Source organism: Nerophis lumbriciformis, linkage group LG34 (assembly GCF_033978685.3).
Source record: "Nerophis lumbriciformis linkage group LG34, RoL_Nlum_v2.1, whole genome shotgun sequence".
NCBI lineage: Eukaryota > Metazoa > Chordata > Actinopteri > Syngnathiformes > Syngnathidae > Nerophis > Nerophis lumbriciformis.
In genome coordinates, this window is record NC_084581.2 from 22,961,824 (window position 1) to 22,983,794 (window position 21,971).

Consider the following 21,971-nt stretch of genomic DNA (forward strand, 5'->3'; position numbering starts at 1 on the left):
TGCAAGCGATACGCACAGAGCGGAGGCAACATGTATGCGATGAAGACGTACTGTAATATATCCGACATAGCGATCTACAAAATGTGCATATTGCAAATATTAAGATGATTGGAGAAGTCTCTGGCAATCCATCCGGACTGTTCTAGGCACAAAGTTCAAAAGCCAGCATCTGTGATGGTATGGGGGTGTATTAGTGCTCAAGGCATGGGTAACTTACACATCTGTGAAGGCACCATTAATGCTGAAAAGTACATACAGGATTTGGAGCAACATATGTTGCCATCCAAGCAACGTTATCATGGACGCCCCTGCTTATTTCAGCAAGACAATGCGAAGCCACATTCTGCACGTGTTACAACAGCGTGGCTTTGTAGTAAAAGAGTGCGGGTACTAGACTGGCCTGCCTTTAGTCCAGACATGTCTACCATTGAAAATGTGTGAGACCCCGGACTGTTGAACAACTTAAGCTGTACATCAAGCAAGAATGGGAAAGAATTCCACCTGAAAAGCTTCAAAAATTAGTCTCCTCGTTAACGTGTTGTTAAAAGGAAAGGCCATGTAACACAGTGGTAAAATAGCCTCTGTGCCAACTTTTTTGCAATGTGTTGCTGCCATTAAATTCTAAGTTAATGATTATTTACAAAAAAAAAATGATGCTTCTCAGTTTGAACATTAAATATGTTGTCTTTGCAGTCTATTTAATTGAATATAGGTTGAAAATTATTTGCAAATCATTGTATTCTGTTTTTATTTACCATTTACACAACGTGCCAACTTCACTGGTTTTGGGTTTCATATATAGTTTCCGCAAGAGCGCTGCAACAAAGTGCACATGAGACCAGTGGTGTGTGTGTGGGTGGTATTTTTTGCAGCAGAAGTTTTCAATGTTAATGATGTGCGATTCTTGGAAAAAACAAAGTTATAGCGAGCATAAAAAACTCTTCAAATCTTTATTTCAACGATTTTCCTAAAAAATGCATTGAGGCTGTGTTTTATCTGACTACTAGATTAATCGAACAAACTAATCAACATTACTAAAATAATCGATTGGTGCAGTCCTATATTGCCAGGCCTACTGTAAGCTTAGGTCAGGGATCCCCAAATTATGTCCGCGAGAAGTCCCAAGTGTAATTTTTTAAAATCAATTTTATATATATATATATATACATAAATGTATTTAATTATTATTATTGGGGACGGCGTGGCGAAGTTGGTAGAGTGGCCGTGCCAGCAATCGGAGGGTTGCTGGTTACTGGGGTTCAATCCCTACCTTCTACCATCCTAGTCACGTCCGTTGTGTCCTTGAACAAGACACTTCACCCGTTGCTCCTGATGGCTGCTGGTTAGCGCCTTGCATGGCAGCTCCCGCCATCAGTGTGTGAATGTGTGTGTAAATGGGTGAATGTGGAAATAGTGTCAAAGCGCTTTGAGTACCTTGAAGGTAGAAAAGCGCTATACAAGTATAACCCATTTATCATTTATTATTTTTTTTTCCCAATTATTATTTTTTTAAATCGGACTTTTCTAATCCATTTTCTACCGCTTGTTACTCTCGGTGTCTCCGAGCCGCTCAGGCAAATCATATTGTCTAAAAATGCATTTTCCCATCGATAACGTGACATAATAATAATAATAATAATAATAATAATAATGAATTTGTAACGTGCCATCTCCGGGTTGGGGAGGAGATCTTGCCCCAAGTGGAGGAGTTCAAGTACCTCGGAGTCTTGTTCACGAGTGAGGGAAGAGTGGATCGTGAGATCGACAGGCGGATCGGTGCGGCGTCTTCAGTAATGCGGACGCTGTATCGATCCGTTGTGGTGAAGAAGGAGCTGAGCCGGAAGGCAAAGCTCTCAATTTACCGGTCGATCTACGTTCCCATCCTCACCTATGGTCATGAGCTTTGGGTTATGACCGAAAGGACAAGATCACGGGTACAAGCGGCCGAAATGAGTTTCCTCCGCCGGGTGGCGGGGCTCTCCCATAGAGATAGGGTGAGAAGCTCTGTCATCCGGGGGGAGCTCAAAGTAAAGCCGCTGCTCCTCCGCATCGAGAGGAGCCAGATGAGGTGGTTCGGGCATCTGGTCAGGATGCCACCCGAGCGCCTCCCTAAGGAGGTGTTTAGGGCATGTCCAACCGGTAGGAGGCCACGAGGAAGACCCAGGACACGTTGGGAAGACTATGTCTCCCGGCTGGCCTGGGAACGCCTCGGGATCCCCCGGGAGGAGCTGGACGAAGTGGCTGGGGAGAGGGAAGTCTGGGCTTCCCTGCTTAGGCTGCTGCCCCCGCGACCCGACCTCGGATAAGCGGAAGAAGAAGATGGATGGAATTTGTAACGCACTTTACATTTGTTAAAATCTCAAAGTGCTACAAAGTATATAAAATAAAATAAAAAAATTATTAAAATAAAAATAAAAAGGTAAAAAATAAAAATAGAAAGTTAGAATGTATAATAGACAATTAAAATAGAAATAAAAACATGAAAAACAATAGATAAACACTAGACAAAACATAGAAACATATCTTTGCCAAGGAACATGTAACCAAATATTAACATTGCTGTATGTATACTTTTGACCCAGCACATTTGGTCACAATTTCAGTAGACCCATAATAAATTCATAAAAGAAGCAAACTTCATGAATGTTTTTTTGTGACCAACAAGTATGTGCTCCAATCACTCTATCACAAAAAAATAAGAGTTGTAGAAATTATTGGAAACTCAAGACAGCCATGACATTATGTTCTTTACAAGTGTATGTAAACTTTTGACCACAACTGTATATTTTTTAACCCAATGCAAGTGAAAAAGTTTGGGGACCCCTGGCTTAGGTCATGTTATACCCCTCTCTGTCCTATCTGCCATGAGAAGTCTGCAGCTGGACTCCCAAAAAATGTAATACCGTATTTTCCGCACTATAAGGCGCACCTAAAAACCACACATTTTCTCAAAAGCTGACAGTGCGCCTTATAACCCGGTGCGCTTTATTACGATTCATTTTCATAAAGTTTCGATCTCGCAACTTCGGTAAACAGCCGCCATCTTTTTTCCCGGTAGAACAGGAAGCGCTTCTTCTTCTACGCAAGCAACCGCCAAGGAAAGCACCCGCCCCCATAGAACAGGAAGCGCTTCTTCTTCTACTGTAAGCAACCACCCGCCCCCGGAAGAAGAAGAAAAAACGCGCGGATATCACCGTACGTTTCATTTCCTGTTTACATCTGTAAAGACCACAAAATGGCTCCTACTAAGCGACAAGGATCCGGTTCATAAAAAGACGCAATCTCTCCATCCGCACACGGATTACTACCGTATTTCACAGCAACTGATATTCCTGTGAACCGCACTGTGGAACGGGAGCACGTACGGTGAATATTCGCACCACAGGGAATGAGAAGTCATCCTTCACTGTGGTTCTAGCTTGCCATGCTAACTTCCACCCATGGTGATATTCAAAAGGAAGACCTTGCCAAAAGAGACCTTTCCAGCCGGCGTCATCATAAAAGCTAACTCGAAGGGATGGATGGATGAAGAAAAGATGAGCGAGTGGTTAAGGGAAGTTTACGCGAAGAGGCCGGGTGGCTTTTTTCACACAGCTCCGAAGGCGAACACACCTTCACTAAGACGGGCAGACAGCGCCGGACGACATACGCCAACATTTGCCAGTGGATCGTAAATGCCTGGGCAGATATTTCGGTCACAACTGTGGTCCGAGCTTTCCGGAAGGCAGGATTCACAGAACTACTGGACAACAACAGCGACACTGACTCCGATGACTTCTACGAGACGGAACCGGCCATTTTGCATCCCACGCTTGCGCAACTTTTCAATTCGGACACCGAAGACGAAGAATTCGAAGGATTTACGAATGAAGAATAACTTCAGAAGGTGAGCGCTATGTATATTTTGTGTGTTGTGACATTAACGTTCGAGCAACATTATGTTGCTATTGCTCTACACCATTTTGAATTTTACTATGTTTGTGATTGCACATTTGCGTACATTTTGGGACAGAGTTGTTAGAACGCTGGTTTTCAATATATTATTAAAGTTTGACTGAACTATCTGACTGTTTTTTTGACATTCCCTTTAGCGCAGCGTAGGCGCGGCTTATAATCCGGGGCGGCTTATTGGTGGACAAAGTTATGAAATATGTAATTCATTGAAGGTGCGGCTAATAATCCGGTGCGCCTTATAGTGCGGAAAATACGGTAAATCAATAGTCTTTTGTGGAGAAAACAGCATAATGATGCAACCCTCAGAGAGACCCTTCCTTAAATGCAAGCGAGCTCGTTTGATTGACTAATCGCCTGCTAAATGAGAAAAGACAATACAAGCTTGCTGGGAGATGCAGGTGTTCGGACTCACGAGGGGTGGTGCTGATTGTTGGACTCCTCTTCTTCTTCTTCTTCCATCGGCTGCCATTTACACCTCCAAGCATTAGCTCCATCTAAAAGACCATTTTTTTGGATTAGATGTGGCGTACCTTTAAAGTTGTGTATTTGAATATGAAAAGGACAGCAGTGAGTGGGCTAGTGACGGGAAGCCCAAGGGATCCAAACACTGACTTCCTCTAAAATGTTAATGGTTTGGCTAATTGAAGGTATGTTCTTTGTCAGCTCACGCTTTTTTTTTTTTTTTTCCGAGGGTCTCATCTACGGAGTGAGCCACCACTAGGTAGCAGAGCTTTTAGATGTTAGCGGATTTGACTGCCGCTGATACGGGGCGCCGGCGGATTTGGCCGCTTTTAAGATAAGTTGGGGGATATGCATGCAGATCCCGCACCGACCTGCATTCATAACACACACACTCACACACACACACACACACACACACACACACACACACACACTCGTGTGCATGTTGAATTTCAAAAAGAGAATAATTGCCCGGGGCGGCGGCAGGGGGAGCGTGGCCTCAGGATTCCCCGAGAGTGCGTGTGAAGTTAACGAATCACGAGTCTATCAACTGAAGCTCATCTTTCATGGCGCCATTTCGCCCCCCTGAGTAATAGCAAAGTGGAGTAAGAAGACAAATCATTTGCTTGTCTCCGTCCCCTCTCTCGCTTTCTTCGAGGGTCTCTTTATTTGATGGCGTTAAAACATTACGCTCATTGAGTTGTACTGATTTACAGACTAGATTTGTTGGTGTAAAGCTTCCGCTCCTGAACTATAAGTGTGTCAAAGCGTTAGAGATGCGCGGTTTGCGGACACAACCGCGGAGTCCGCGGATTATCCGCGGATCGGGCGGATGAAATTAAAAAAAATAAGATTTTATCCGCTCGCGGGTCGGGTCGGGCGGATTAATTAGATATTTTTTTTTTTTTTTTTTTTTGCGGGTGGCAGTTAAACCAATTCGGAAATATATATACATAGTTAAATGTTGTTACCCACATACGAAAAACGAGCAGGCACCTGCAGCATATGCCACAACAGAAGAAAAAAAAAGAAAAGAGATGGACACTTTTACGGAGCGGAGAAGGGACGCCTCGCCGGGGTCCGGGACCGAGGCCCCTTCCCCCGAGAGGGCCCCACCGGGAGCCGTAGCTGAGGCGATCCGCGAGAAGGGCCCGACGCACGTCCAGGGTCACTACCGCGCCCACCGCACCGACACCCCGCCTCGTCCGCTTTCGCCGCGGCCGGCGTCACGCGCAGCAGGTAAGCAGCTTACCTGCCCGCCACCCCCGTGGCCGGGGGCTCGTAACATGGGTCACTCCGCGCGCTCCGCCCGCGCAGCTTACCTGCTTGCCACCCCTGTTGCCGGGGGCGCGTAACAGGGGTCACTCCGCGCACAGTGCGCTCACGAAAGGGGTGGGGCTCACCCTGGTTGATATAGAGAGCAGGACGGTGGCCATGGAATTTCATTTAAGGTTTGTGATAAACCATCAAACTCATTCGTTAAAAGGACTCTATAGTAATATAAAGCGAAATTTTCTGGACATTATCATGCAAGAAAAGTTTATTTTTGGGATCGCGATCACCGCGTAATGATTTTTAAAGGTTGCATTACATTATTAACTGTCCCATGTGATCAGCCAGTGCGATTGGAAGTCCATGCTCAATTATTGCCTCCGTAAATAAAACTTCGGCATTTATCACATCCAAAGAATCTGTTTGGGCGACGAAAAACGTTGAAAGTTTTCCACTTGTATCGCTAGCAACGGCATTAGACTTGTGTTTTTTTGTCCCAACGTGGTCTTTTACATCGCTAATTCCTCCGTGTCCGATCGAAAAATTTTGTCTGCACAAGGTGCAATTCGCGTAGTTTTCACCCTTTTTTTTTTTTTTTAATTAATATTAGATATATAACAACGGGCGGATGGCGGGCGGATGCAGTTTTGATCAAACGTTACATCGGGTGGATGGCGGATGGATGACGACTTTCTGACGCGGTTGCGGATGAGATAAATTGCCTATCCGCGCATCTCTACAAAGCGTGCACACTTACTGTGTTGCCGGTAGGGATGATGCTCGAAACCGGTTTTCCCTGTTGTTCGATAAGAAAAGAACCGAGTCCTCGGACTCGAATCCCTTTTTGAGAACCGGTACCCGTTATCGAGACCACTATAGTAAAGAAAAATAGTTGGTTCTTTATTCGAATCCCTGGGAACGACTCCCGTCCCGACAAGAAATGCCCCGTGTGACATCACAAGAAATGATGTCACAGATTTGACTAATTTGGACAACCAGGAATGGTGAAGATAAGGTCCTTTTTAAAAAAAATAATAAAATAAAATAAGATAAATAAATTAAAAACATTTTCTTGAATAAAAAATAAAGTAAAACAATATAAAAACAGTTACATAGAAACTAGTAATTAATGAGAATGAGTAAAATTAACTGTTAAAGGTTAGTACTATTAGTGGACCAGCAGCACGCACAATCATGTGTGCTTACGGACTGTATCCCTTGCAGACTGTATTGATATATATTGATATATAATGTAGGAACCAGAATATTAATAACAGAAAGAAACAACCCTTTTGTGTGAATGAGTGTGAATGGGGGAGGGAGGTGTTTTGGGTTAGTGCGCTAATTGTAAGTGTATTTTGTGTTTTGTATGTTGATTTAATAAAAAACAACAAAAACGATGCTGATATTAAAAAAAACGATACCAATAATTTCTGATATTACTTTTTAAAGCATTTATTTAAAGATGTCAATAAACTTCTCAATCAATCAATCAATTTTTCAGCTGTGGTTCGTATAGGCCCCAGCGGTACTTAGTTGTAATACACTTTTCCACCACTTGTGGCAGTAATGACAATGTAGAACAAACAGAAGAAGTCTGGCGCTAATGTCAGAGAGAAACTTCTTAAGCGCAAAAATTATGACTAAAGTGGTGCAGCTGTATTTTTATTTGCACTTTAATTTTATTGACAGTTTAGTTAAGAAACATATTTATTACTAATTTATTTTAGCACAACATAATACATATTGTGTGTACATTTATTTTTTCTAATTAGCCTGACCTAGGCCTAAAGTTTATTTGTTAAATTGATAATATAATCTTTGTGATCAACACATGCTTTTATATCATTTTACAAGGTATTAAACTGTATGTAGGGTAGGTATGGAATTTTATTGAATACGATCAAAATCAAGAGTTAAATGACTAATTCAGTGTTAATATTGGAGTTGGGTCCTGAGGTCAAACAGATCAAGAACCCCTGCTATGTGTCATCGCGGGGGGGGGGGGGGGGGGGGGGGGGGTCACATCTTACTGTGGGGTTATTTCCCCCGGGATGCAAACGGACCACTCCGGACAAGACGTGCAGGTAGGAACATGATTTATTCTCAAAAACTTGAACAAGTGCCAAAACAGAAAACAAGCCGACGGAACAAAGTGCCGATCACACTCGAAGCTAAGGCTACCACTTAGCATAGGCAAAAGACAAGGAATACTCACGTAACCTGTTGCATAAAGCAAACAATGAAGCCAGGACGACTGACCGGCAAAGGCAGGCTTAAATAGTCCCTCTGATTAGTGCTCGGAAAACAGGTGAGCGTCCCGGGCACCAATCAGAGACAGGTGGAAACAATAAGCACCCATGGTAACTAAAAACAAACAAGGGTGCACCAAAACAGGAACTAAGGGACTCTGTACCGAGGATGTCGTTGTGGCTTGTGCAGCCCTTTGAGACACTTGTGATTTAGGGCTATATAAATAAACATTAATTGATTGATTGACTCCAAAACTAACAGAATATAACAAAAACATGATCCGGGCCACGGATCATGACACTATGTACAATGACCCTGCAGATGGAAATTAACCTTTGGCTACAATCTGGCATATTAACACTGTATATGTTCATTAATGTGCATTGTTGTACTATAACAAATGGCGACTTCCTATCAGGAGTTGTAATATACATCTAATAACAAGTAGGGATGTCCGATAATGGCTTTTTGCCGATATCCGATATTGTCCAACTCTTTAATTACCGATACCGATATCAACCGATACCGATATCAACCGATATATACAGTCGTGGAATGAACACATTATTATGCCTAATTTGGACAACCAGGTATGGTGAAGAAAAATTAAATAAGATAAATAAATTAAAAACATTTTCTTGAATAAAAAAGAAAGTAAAACAATATAAAAACAGTTACATAGAAACTAGTAATCAATGAAAATTTGTAAAATTAACTGTTAAAGGTTAGTACTATTAGTGGACCAGCAGCACGCACAATCATGTGTGCTTACGGACTGTATCCCTTGCAGACTGTATTGATATATAATGTAGGAACCAGAATATTAATAACAGAAAGAAACAACCCTTTTGTGTGAATGAGTGTGAATGGGGGAGGGAGGTTTTTTGGGTTGGTGCACTAATTGTAAGTGTATCTTGTGTTTTTTATGTTGATTTAATAAAATTAAATTAAAAAAACAAAACAAACAAACAAACAAACAAAAACATACTGATAATAAAAAAAATAATTTCCGATATTACATTTTAACGCATTTATCGGCAGGCCAATATTATCGGACATCTCTAATAACAATTCATTGGTGTGGTTAGTGGGACAGGCCAAAGTTACGTTGGAGAAAATGATTCCGTGCGGCCCGGTAGCAAATGCGTCACGGACCGGTACCGGTCCCCGGACAGGTGGTTGGGGACCACTGCCTTAAAGAATAAATGTGTAAACATAAACATTCCAGGCAGTCTATAAATTAAGATTTTATGAAGCGACTGATCAGAAAATAACACATTTTGTCAAAGAAGTTTCATAATCGACATTTTTTCCATCCATCCATCCATTTTCTACCGCTTATTCCCTTTGGGGTCGCGGGGGGCGCTGGAGCCTATCTCAGCTACAATCGGGCGGAAGGCGGGGTACACCCTGGACAAGTCGCCACCTCATCGCAGGGCCAACACAGATAGACAGACAACATTCACACTCACATTCACACACTAGGGCCAATTTAGTGTTGCCAATCAACTTATCCCCAGGTGCATGTCTTTGGAGGTGGGAGGAAGCCGGAGTACCCGGAGGGAACCCACGCAGTCACGGGGAGAACATGCAAACTCCACACAGAAAGATCCCGAGCCCGGGATTGAACCCAAGACTACTCAGGACCTTCGTATTGTGAGGCAGATGCACTAACCCCTCTGCCACCGTGAAGCCCCGACATTTTTTCATTTTGTCGAATATGAAACCCTAGTGCCCATACACATGACACTACTTTACCCTTGCTAAGCATACTAAGCACCAAGCCCCCCCCCCTATATGACAGTGGCCATCAATGACAGTCAGGGGACGCTAGAGGAAGCTGACTCTACACTACACGAGCGGCCATCGAGTGAAAGGTAAGCCGCCTCGTTGCAGGATGGACTGATGGCCCGGCGGAGGTGTTATTAGTCTTGCACCGCCGGGTGAGCCCTCACGTCCACTCAGGCAGAGATGGTGGGGGGGGGGGGGAAAGGGCGGTGGAAGTGCGAGCAGTCAGTGCGGCGAGGGACAATCCGTCAGCGGCAGTCATCACTTACAGCTTGAAGCTGCACACCACTCACTCAATAAGAAGCGCTGGCCTGACTTTAACAAGAGCACTGGGCAGGGCCACGCGGGAACATGATTAAAAAATATGCATGCCGGAGAATGAAATGCAAATGCGTCACACATTACTTAGTAGCTGGAGAAATTTGAATGCGAGAAGAATAAAAGCGAGATTTTGATCAAAAAGTATCCCAAAATCTTATGAAAAAATACAAAAAAGAAAGCCATTTAATAAATGTTCATTTCATAACTAGAGATGTCCGATAATATCGGCCGATAAATGCGTTAAAATGTAATATCGGAAATTATTGGTATAGTTTTTTTTTTTTATCGGTCTCGTTTTTTTTCTTTTTTCGTTTTTTTTCTTTCTTATTAAATCAACATAAAAACACAAGATACACTTACAATTAGTGCACCAACCCAAACAACCTCCCTAAAAAACCTCTTTCTGTCTGTTATTAATATTCTGGTTCCTACATTATATATCAATATATAGCAATACAGTCTGCATGTCATGTCTGTATTATCATGTTTTGTTTTAAGTCATGTTTTGTTTAGTTTCTGTCTTTTTCACTCCCTTGTCTGGTCACCATAGCAACCATTAGTTTTCACCTGTCACGTCACGCACCTGTTTCACGTCTTGAGTCACGCACCTGTTTTCGCTAATCATGTCTAGTATTTAAGTTCAGTGTTTTTCAGTTTGTTTTTCTGACGACCTCGCACCCCATACCGCACCCCATATATGCTTCTGCACACTCCTCTATGATCCTGCTTCATGTCCCTTGTCACAGTAAGTTTTTGTTTATCAAGCCACAGTTAATGTTTTTGTTTAAGTGTTCATAGTTTATTCTCCGCCACTGTGCGCGCTTTTTGTTTGATCCTTTTTTTTTGTATTTATAGTTAGTTCATCTGTCAAGTGGGGGTCGCAGCTTGCTGCGGGATTGTTCTTCCAACGCAAGATAGACGGCTACGGACAACAGCGTGAAGGTAGGCTAGGATTTATTTAACATAAATCATGCACTACCGCGAACATAAACAATACAACCACAATCAACAACAAAAAAAAGAGGCAAGCGTGCCTAAAACGCAAGTGAAGCTAATCTTAAACAAAAACTAGGACATGGACATGGAAACTTACTTTTGTCAAAACGAGACCTGAACCGGAGTGACATAATGACAGAAACTAAACAAAACATGACTTAAAACAAAACATGATTATACAGACATGACACTGCAAGGGATACAGTCCGTAAGCACACATGATTGTGCGTGCTGCTGGTCCACTATTAGTACTAACCTTTAACAGTTCATTTTACTCATTTTCATTAATTACTAGTTTCTATGTAACTGTTTTTATATTGTTTTACTTTCTTTTTTATTCAAGAAAATGTTTTTAATTAATTTATCTTATTTTGTTAATTTTTTTTTAAAAAGTACCTTCTCTTCACCATACCTGGTTGTCCAAATTAGGCATAATAATGTGTTAATTCCACGACTGCATATATCGGTTGATATCGGTATCGGTAATTAAAGAGTTGGACAATATTGGAATATCGGATATCGGCAAAAAGCCATTATAGGACATCCCTATTCATAACAGTACGCTAAAAAAACAACAACAATGAAGACGAGTGAGGACACCAGGAAAAGGGACCGAGACTGTGGAGTGTAGTACCGCCAATTAGACACAGAGGCAGTGTAAAGTGGTTCACAACATGACCATAATTTAGGGCTGGGTGATATGGCCTTTTATTAATATCTCGATATTTTTAGGCCATGTCACGATACACGATATATATCTCAATATTTTGCCTTAGCCTTGAATGAACACTTGATGCATATAATCACAGCAGTATGATGATTCTATGTGTCTACATTAAAACATTCTTGTTCATACTTCATTAATTAGGACCTTGTGTGGTGTTCGGGTCTGTGGGACCCGTTTTCATTTTTTATTAAAAGAAAAATGATACAACTAATTAATTTTTCAAACTGAGACTCACTGACTTTGGCTCATTTTCTGTGAAGAACATATATCAGAATACATATTTTATGACCACATACCATACACCCTCCCTACACATTTCTATTACATATAATATGTCCGGGTCCACTGGGCCTGGGGCTAATAGAAGTGTGGAAATTGATGTTCTCACACACACACACACACACACACACACACACACACACACACACACACACACACACACACACACACACACACACACACACACACACACACACACACAGCAGGCCTAGACAGGAGGAGGACAGAGTGTAGGTACACAGAATATCAGAGGGTCAAATGTGCGAGAAAATGAGAGCAGACAGTGTTGACAAACAATGTTGCAACCTTGTGTGGGAACCGCAGGTGCAGAAACACAAAAGAAGAATCCCTGTGGGATGCAGAAACTGGCAGAGATATTTTCCATGCAACGTTCATATTGTTGTTACTCAGCCAGCATTCTGGGGGTCTGATGGACCCGTTGCATTTTGTGGCTTTTAATGCCTCACAATCAAACACTTTTATGTTAAAATACTGAACAGATGTTTACCTTATCCCAATAAACATCTGTTCAGTATTTTAACATATTTAACCGACCCCTGGGTTGCCTAGCCCAGGGGTCGGCAACCCAAAATGTTGAAAGAGCCATATTGGACCAAAAATACAAAAACAAATCTGTCTGGAGACGCAAAAAATTTAAAGCCATATTACATACAGATAGTGTGTCATGAGATATAAATTGAATTAAGAGGACTTAAAGGAAACTAAATGACCTCAAATATAGCTACAAATGAGGCATTAAAAGCCACAAAATGCAACGGGTCCATCAGACCCACAAACGCTGGCTGAGTAACAACAATATGAACATTACACAAGGGTTAATATATGCTCATTTTAAACTTTCATGCAGAGAGGGAAATCACAACTACCGGTAAGTCAATTTACCAAAACTGTATTTATTAAACAGTTATTAAGCAGTGGCACAAACATTCATGTCATTTCCAAAACAGAAAGTGCAAGATAGTCAGAGACATTTTAAAACAAGCTATGAGTGCACTTTTGTGCATGATGTCACTAAGATGACATATCAAAACAAAACTAAATAAAAGTGCACTTTTTGTACAGAACGCCACTACAATAGTTTCAAACAAATAAAGTGCACTTTTGTGCATGATGTTGTCAAGACTTGGACTTTGGCGTGGTTTGTTTTCCCATGGTGCAAAGGATTTGGACTGGACATGGCGTGAAGGTAATGACATCTTTTATTTTAACACTATAACTACAAAAAAAGAAGCAAACAAAAGGCGCGCACAATGGCGGAGAACAAACTTGACTAATGAAACCAAAGACTAGCACAAAGGCAATTAACTGTGAACATGAAACAAAAACACTAACTGTGGCATTAATAAACAAAACTTACTTGTGATGACGTGAACAGGGCAGCATGGACTATGAAACAAACAGTGTGAACTAAGCATGGAACCGTAAACATGGCATGAAGCAGAGTGATGTCGCCAGAAAGACAGCCTGGCAACTGGAAGCTTAAATAATAGTGACATGATTAGTGACAGCAGGTGCGTGACTCAAAATGTGAAAACGTGAGACAGGTGCGTGACATGAGGATATGAACCAGGTGAAACTAATGGTTGGTATGGTGACAAAGCAAGGGAGTGAAAACAGGAACTAAAAAGTGTCCAAAAACCAAGCAAAACATAACTAAACAAAACATGATCACAGACATGACAGATGTCACACAAGATATTTCAATAAGTGTCAAATAAAAATGAGCTGCATAATAGGAAATCAAATAGTGTATGTCCTTCGCTATGTGGTAGGTTCCTGCGGACGTTATCTCCTTATGTTGTTGACTAGTTTTTTCATACGGTGTTGATCTGGAAATAGTTGCTTCGGCATTTTGTGGGTGAACGGAGATGTTGACATGCGGAGTTTCAAGCACTCTTCATTCTCTAGTGGGTGACTTTTCAAATGATGCTACATTAGCAGTGCTGCTACTTTTTGTAGCAACGCTTTTGCCGCATACTTGACATATTACGGTTGTCTGTTCAACATCTTCCCGCTTGAAGCCAAACCACCGCCAGACGATGGACCCCGTGCTGTTTTTCTTGGGAATGAATTATTCCTTCATTTGTTACCAGACTCGCACCTTCTTTCTCTCGTATTACCACTCGCACCACTCCGCTAGCATCACAGCTAACGTTACCCATGCCCCTACCTCTCTGATCGGCGAGGGCGTATGACGTTGCACGCGCGACAGTATGTGACGTATGTAAGAAGGTGCGCTTGTTTTAAGTCTCTGTGAGAAGGAGAGACAAGAAAGAGTGAGAAGAGCATGTAGTGTAATGCCCGCAGCTAAAAGCAACTGCATGAGAACGTATACTCGAATAATCACAATATAGTCATTTTCTACATCGCACAGAGACAAAACCTGCGATATATTGAGTATATTCGATATATCGCCTAGCCCAGGGGTCGGCAACCCAAAATGTTGAAAGAGCCATATTGGACCAAAAATACAAAAACAAATCTGTCTGGAGACGCTAAAAATTAAAAGCCATATTACATACAGATAGTGTGTCATGAGATATAAATTGAATTAAGAGGACTTAAAGGAAACTAAATGACCTATGTACATATAGCTAGCCTAAATAGCATGTTAGCATCGATTAGCTTGCATTCATGCACTGACCAAATATGTCTGATTAGCACTCCACACAAGTCAATAACATCAACAAAGCTCACCTTTCATGCACAACGTTAAAAGTTTGGTGGACAAAATGAGACAGAAAAAGAAGTGGCATAAAACACGTCCTAGAAAGTCGGAGAAAGTTATACATGTAAACAAACTACGGTGAGTTCAAGGACCGCCAAAATTAGTAGGACAAAGCGGCGCTCGCCAAATACTCGAATCAGATACTCGAATCAGTGAAGCATGTTTAATATAAACAGTGTGCTTTGTAACAATTAGAGAGGCTTGTGTCATGTTTGTCCTCCTACATAAACCATATTAAAACAAAAAAATATATTTTTTCCCCCCTCAGCTTTTGCCATTTTTCATACATTTTTAAAAAAGCTCCAGAGAGCCACTAGGGCGGCGCTAAAGAGCCGCATGCGGCTCCAGAGCCGCGGGTTGACGACCCCTGGGCGAACCCTACGATAATTATGTTACTAGAATGATGTGTTGTCCTTAAAGGGGAACTGCACTTTTTATGTTGCCTATCAATCACAATCATTATGAGAGACAAGAAGACACTTGTTAGATGCAGCTAATGGGAGTCATCGTTATAGCCTTCAAAGTCCTCTAAAACAACTGCAAAACCCTCCATCAACGTTTTATATACACACTGCAAGTCTGTATACAGACATGTTTATAACAATATGTAATTTGTTCGATATTTACTGGAATTTGATCATTTTAATCAATGGTGAGGACTGATCTCTTCGGTGCATTGATTTTAGTTTGTTACATTTTTGTTGTGTTTTGCTCGATTGTAAAAGATACACGACTACGGAGGAGCTGGTCTGAGAAGTAAAAGAGGAGCGATGTTCATATGTTGTTAATATTCAGTGTTTTATTGTTCATAGTTAATATTGTAAATCACACTTTCTTTATTTTTATGTACATTTTGGGTGTCCCATTCAGTAAAGAACTGTAAAATTCCATTCCGTTTTTTTAAAGTGGTCTGTCATAACTTTTTTTAGAACTCTATCGGACGTTGTGACTTTTGGTATTGGGGTTCCTGAAAAAAAGGGACCCAAACACACATACTGTACAGCAGATTTGTACAGCTAAATGTGTATATATCATTTATATAGACACAGTTTTTCTCTCAATGTCGCCCCCTGAGTCAAAATATTTGCTCAGTTCTGCATTATGGGAAACCATTTCCAAAAACTATTTGAAATGTTGACTCGTCAGACCACAGAAGACTTTTCCACTTTGCATCAGTCCATCTGAGATGAGCTCGGGCCCAGCAAAGCCGGCGGCGTTTCTGGGTGTTGTTGATAAATAGCTTTGGCTTTGCATAGTAGAGTTTTAACTTGCACTTACAGATGTAGCGACAAACTGTACTTACTGACAGTGGTTTTCTGAAGTGTTCCTGAGCCCATGTGGTGATATCCTTTACACACTGATGTCGCTTTTTGATGCAGTACCGCCTGAGGGATCCAAGGTCACGGGCATTACCGCTCACGTGCAGTGATTTCTCCAGATTCTCTGAACCTTTTGATGATATTACAGACCGTAGATGGTGAAATCCCTAAATTCCTTGCAATAGCTCGTTTAGAAATGTTGTTCTTAAACTATTCGACAATTTGCTCGCGCATTTGTTCACAAAGTGGTGACCCTCGCCCCATCCTTGTTTGTGAATGACTGAGCATTTCATGGACGCTGCTTTTATACCCAATCATGGCACCCACCTGTTCCCGATTAGCCTGTTCACCTGTGGGATGTTTGGTGAGCATTCCGCAACTTTCTCAGTCTTTTTTGCCACGTGTGCCAGCTTTTTTTTAAACATGTTGCAGGCATCAAATGAGCTAATATTTACAAAAAATATCGTTTTCCAGTTTGAATGTTAAGTATCTTGGGAAACCCTCCAACTTAATAGATTATGTTTTAGTGTGGAAAGTGAGTAGAGCCGTGTCAAGTCGAGTTAAAAACGTGGGGCAAAAACAAAAATGGTTGACATTAAAATGGAACATTATCACCAGACCTATGTAAGCGTCAATATATACCTTGATGTTGCAGAAAAAAGACCATATATTTTTTTAACCGATTTCCGAACTCTAAATGGGTGAATTTTGGCGAATTAAACGCCTTTCTAATATTCGCTCTCGGTGCAATGACGTCACAATGTGACGTCGCATCAGAAAGCAATCCGCCATTTTCTCAAACACCGAGTCAAATCAGCTCTGTTATTTTCCGTTTTTTCGACTGTTTTCCGAACCTTGGAGACATCATGCCTCGTCGGTGTGTTGTTGGAGGGTGTAACAACACGAACAGGGACGGATTCAAGTTGCACCAGTGGCCCAAAGATGCGAAAGTGGCAAGAAATTGGACGTTTGTTCCGCACACTTTACCGACGAAAGCTATGCTACGACAGAGATGGCAAGAATGTGTGGATATCCTGCGACACTCAAAGCAGATGCATTTCAAAGAAATCTGCCGCCAGACCCCCATTGAATCTGCCGGAGTGTGTGAGCAATTCAGGGACAAAGGACCTCGCTACCACGGCAAGCAATGGCGGCAGTTTGTTCCCGCACCCGAGCGAGCTAAACCCCCTATCGACCCTAGCTTCCCTGGCCTGCTGACATCAACTCCAAAACTGGACAGATCAGCTTTCAGGAAAAGAGCGCGGATGAAGGTATGTCTACAGAATATATTAATTGATGAAAATTGGGCTGTCTGCACTCTCAAAGTACATGTTGTTGCCAAATGTATTTCATATGCTGTAAACCTAGTTCATAGTTGTTAGTTTCCTTAAATGCCAAACAAACACATACCAATCGTTGGTTAGAAGGCGATCGCCGAATTCGTCCTCGCTTTCTCCCGTGTCGCTGGCTGTCGTGTCGTTTTCGTCGGTTTCGCTTGCATACGGTTCAAACCGATATGGCTCAATAGCTTCAGTTTCTTCTTCAATTTCATTTTCGCTACCTGCCTCCACACTACAACCATCCGTTTCAATACATTCGTAATCTGTAGAATCGCTTAAGCCGCTGAAATCCGAGTTTGAATCCAAGCTAATGTCGCTATAGCTTGCTGTTCTTTCCGCCATGTTTGTTTGTGTTGGCTTCACTATGTGACGTCACAGGAAAATGGACGGGTGGTTGAAATCAGGCACTTTGAAGCTTTTTTTTAGGGATATTGCATGATGGGTAAAATTTTGAAAAAAACTTCGAAAAATATAATAAGCCACTGGGAACTGATTTTTAATGGTTTTAACAATTCTGAAATTGTGATAATGTTCCCCTTTAAGGTTGATTAGTGTATAATATCCTCATGAGAACCAGTGTCCTCTGGTCAATTTTTTTTGTCAGAGGGACAGATTTGAGGTAATCAAATATACACCTGGTATGCAAAACACTGCAAATGACGGAGGAAACTCTAATTATGCTTCACTCTGAAAGAAGAAGACAAGTAAATGCCACTAAAAATGGTAGTTGTTGGAAATATGTCCTCACTAGAGATGCGCGGTTTGCGGGCACAACCGCGGAGTCCGCGGATTATCCGCGGATCGGGCGGATGAAATTTAAAAAAATAAGATTTTATCCGCGTGCGGGTCGGGTCAGGCGGATCAATTAGATTTTTTTTTTTTTTTTTTTTTTTTTTTTTTTTTTTTTTTTTTTTTTGCGGGTGGCAGTTAAACCAATTCGGAAATATATACACATAGTTAAATGTTGTTACCCACATACGAAAAACGAGCAGGCACCTGCTGCATATGCCACAACAGAAGAAAAAAAAAGAAATGAGAGGGACACTTTTACGGAGCGGAGAAGGGACGCCTCGCCGGTGTCCGGGACCGAGGCCCCTTCCCCCGAGAGGGCCCCACCGGGAGCCGTAGCTGAGGCGATCCGCGAGAAGGGCCCAACGCATGTCCAGGGTCACTACCGCGCCCACCGCACCGACACCCCGCCTCGTCCGCCTTCGCTGCGGCCGGCGTCACGCGCAGCAGGTAAGCAGCTTATCTGCCCGCCACCCCCCGAAATTCACATTTCTATCACAATTATCATACTGTAAACATGGTAAGCTAACTTCATTAAAATTAATAGTCCTGTCAATAGCATGGAATTACAATTCAAATGTAGTTTTTTTGTAAGCCTTTCAAAAGAATTCAAAATATGAAAAATTAATGAAAATTAATTTAAGCCATCAGACACTTTGAAAAGTGGCACATCACATCTCTAATGTAATCATTTTAACTTTTCAACAGAAATAGCACTGCAAAAATATTAAGGACATACTTCTGTATTTTGGTAGTTATGCTGTCAACATTTAACAAGATTTCTTCAACTTGGACTTGAAAGCATAAATAGTATAAACACTTTTAACAGTATGTCGTGCTGTGAAATACAGCCGACAGGATTGCGCACCACACAGGAAGCAAGGCCAAAGTGCATGCAGGTGCAGGAGAAGAAAGGACTTCTTTCATTTAAGGTTTGTGATAAACCATCAAACTCATTCGTTAAAAGGACTCTATAGTAATATAAAGCGAATTTTTCTGGACATTATCATGCAAGAAAAGTTTATTTTTGGGACCGCGATCACCGCGTAATGATTTTTAAAGGTTGCATTACAAACATGTAACTGTCCCATGTGATCAGCCAGTGCGATTGGAAGTCCATGCTCAATTATTGCCTCCGTAAATAAAACTTCGGCATTTATCACATCCAAAGAATCTGTTTGGGCGACGAAAAACGTTGAAAGTTTTCCACTTGTATCGCTAGCAACGGCATTAGACTTGTGTTTTTTTGTCCCAAAGTGGTCTTTTACATCGCTAATTCCTCCGTGTCCGATCGAAAAATCTTGTCTGCACAAGGTGCAATTCGCGTAGTTTTCACCCTTTTTTTTTTTAATTAAAGAAAAAACGTATTTTTTATCACTGCACCCGTAACCCGGAATAGGTTGATGAAAACCGTACGAATTACGGGAAAACCGGAGTAGTTGGCAGGTGCCTCACTAATGCCTTGCATCGTCTATATTAGATATACCGGGCGGATGGCGGGCGGATGCAGTTCTGATCAAATGTTAGATCGGGTGGATTGCGGATGGTTGACGACTTTCTGATGCGGTTGCGGATGAAATATTTGCCTATCCGCGCATCTCTAGTCCTCACACATCCAGTGCTGGTCATAATGGGAGGTGGCGCTGCACGTGGAGGTGAAGGACGTGTGGACAATAAATGACTGCGATGGGAGCTCCAGCGAAAACAAGAATTGTGCTGTCTTTCAGCGAAGGTGAGTGATGAATTGTAGGTAAGAGGTGCGGTGTTGTGTTATTAATATACATCAGGGGGCTCCAGCGCCGCACTAAATCAGGAGCTGCGGTGCATTTGTTATTCTAATGGCACGCAATGGCTTCAGTGCGGGTGGCTGGCGGGGAAGTTAAAAAAAGACATTTAAACACGAGCAATCAGTGGTATTTTAATCACGACTATACGGCCTTTCAACAGTTTAGCTCAAAGAGACAGAGAAATGAAAAGATGATATAGTGGACGTCCCAGCACAGCGTGAGTCTGTCCACTCCCCCACCCAAAAAAAATTCACCAAAGCCTTCCGAAACGACAATAAAGCCCCTTTTCTTCCACTCAGAGTGCTACTTTACTTTCAGCAGCTGCTGCGACCCCCGAGAACATAAATCAGCTTTGGGAGTGAAAGAAGCCGCGCAAGACGGACGATTCCAGGGGGAAGTCGATAGATTGAAGAATCAATTGTGGCAAAAATATATGGCATGGACGTTCATCTTCAGTCCATATATTGGGCGCTCTAGCACAAGTCTTGTAATGTATATTTCATACTCTTTTACACCCATCGATTAACCGCCCTGTAGTTTGTAAATTACCTGTTTATCGATCCGCTCGTTGTACGGAAGTGGCTTTTTTTTTTTACAGGCGGACATTTCTGGTGCCGATAAAGAGATCAAGACGGAACTTTAGTAAACATCTTTAAAATGGATTGTTGCTATAAAAACAATACGTAATTAATGAATTGCGATTCCATCGTAACTCAAACTACAAAATTAAGAGTACCAATTCACCAAATCAGTCAAAATCTCAGCACAGTCCAGTTAGTTTTGATCCTAGTTGTTGTTAGGCCTGAGCCAATAACATAATAATATACTGTATATTGTCCCACAAATCATTGCCAATAAACAATAAACATTATTGCATTACTTTAAGACCAAATTAAGTACTACGATATATATATATATATATATATATATATATATATATATATATATATATATATATATATATATATATATAAAGAAAGAAACATCATCATCCACGCAAAAAACTCCATTCTCATCCACAACAGTACACCATGGCAAAAAAAGAACAATGCAACATTTGACGTCACTATGGGAAGTTTTGACGGAGCAGAAACGTGTGAACTCGTTGGGAGTTTCCTCCTCTCCCAGCTCGCTAGCCTCAATCTGAACCTTGGTATTTACCGTGATGACGGACTGGCAGTGTGTCGCGCCTCGCCAAGGAGCAGCGAGAATACCAAGAAGCGCATATGCCAAATTTTCAAAGAGAACGGCCTACGGATCACGATTGAAGCCAACAAGCAAATCGTCAACTTCCTTGACGTCACTTTCAACCTGAGAAATAACAGCTACCAACCATTCACGAAACCCAACACAACACTCCAATACGTGCACCATGACAGCAACCACCCACCCACCACCACGAAAAGAATACCTACCGGAATCAATAAAAGGCTATCGATGCTGTCATCTAGCAAAGCTGAATTTGACCAAGCAACCCCCCCGTACCAAAAAGCCCTTGATGAAAGCGGATACAATTTCACCCTCACCTATGAACCCACGCCAGGAAACCAGCCAAAAAAGAACAGAAAACGGAACGACATCATCTGGTACAACCCCCCATACAGCAAAAACGTCTCAACGAACATTGGACACAAATTCCTCAATCTGATTGACAAACACTTTCCCAAAGACAACATCCTAAGAAAAGTATTCAACAAGAACAACATTAAATTGAGCTACAGCTGCATGAACAATATACGACAAATCATCTCAAACCACAACAAAACAATTGCAAATGAGCCGTCGGCCCTCAGACAGAACGACTCCAAAACCAACAAAGGATGTAATTGTCGAAATAAACCTGATTGCCCTCTCAACGGGGGGTGCTTACAAACATCAGTTGTCTACCAATCTAAGGTAATACGCAAGGACATTAACACATCCGACACATATGTA

General features: G+C 41.7%; 1 protein-coding gene across 1 annotated transcript in view; it reads right to left on the reverse strand.

Moving 5' to 3' along the window:
* The window catches only part of LOC133576551 (steroid hormone receptor ERR2-like), a 415,815-nt gene that overhangs the window by 214,641 nt on the left and 179,203 nt on the right, over window positions 1–21,971 (reverse strand). Inside the window, exon 2 of the mRNA XM_061929856.1 lies at window positions 4,367–4,448. The gene's annotated coding sequence lies outside the window, so the exon portion shown is untranslated. The remainder of the gene's footprint in view (window positions 1–4,366; window positions 4,449–21,971) is intronic.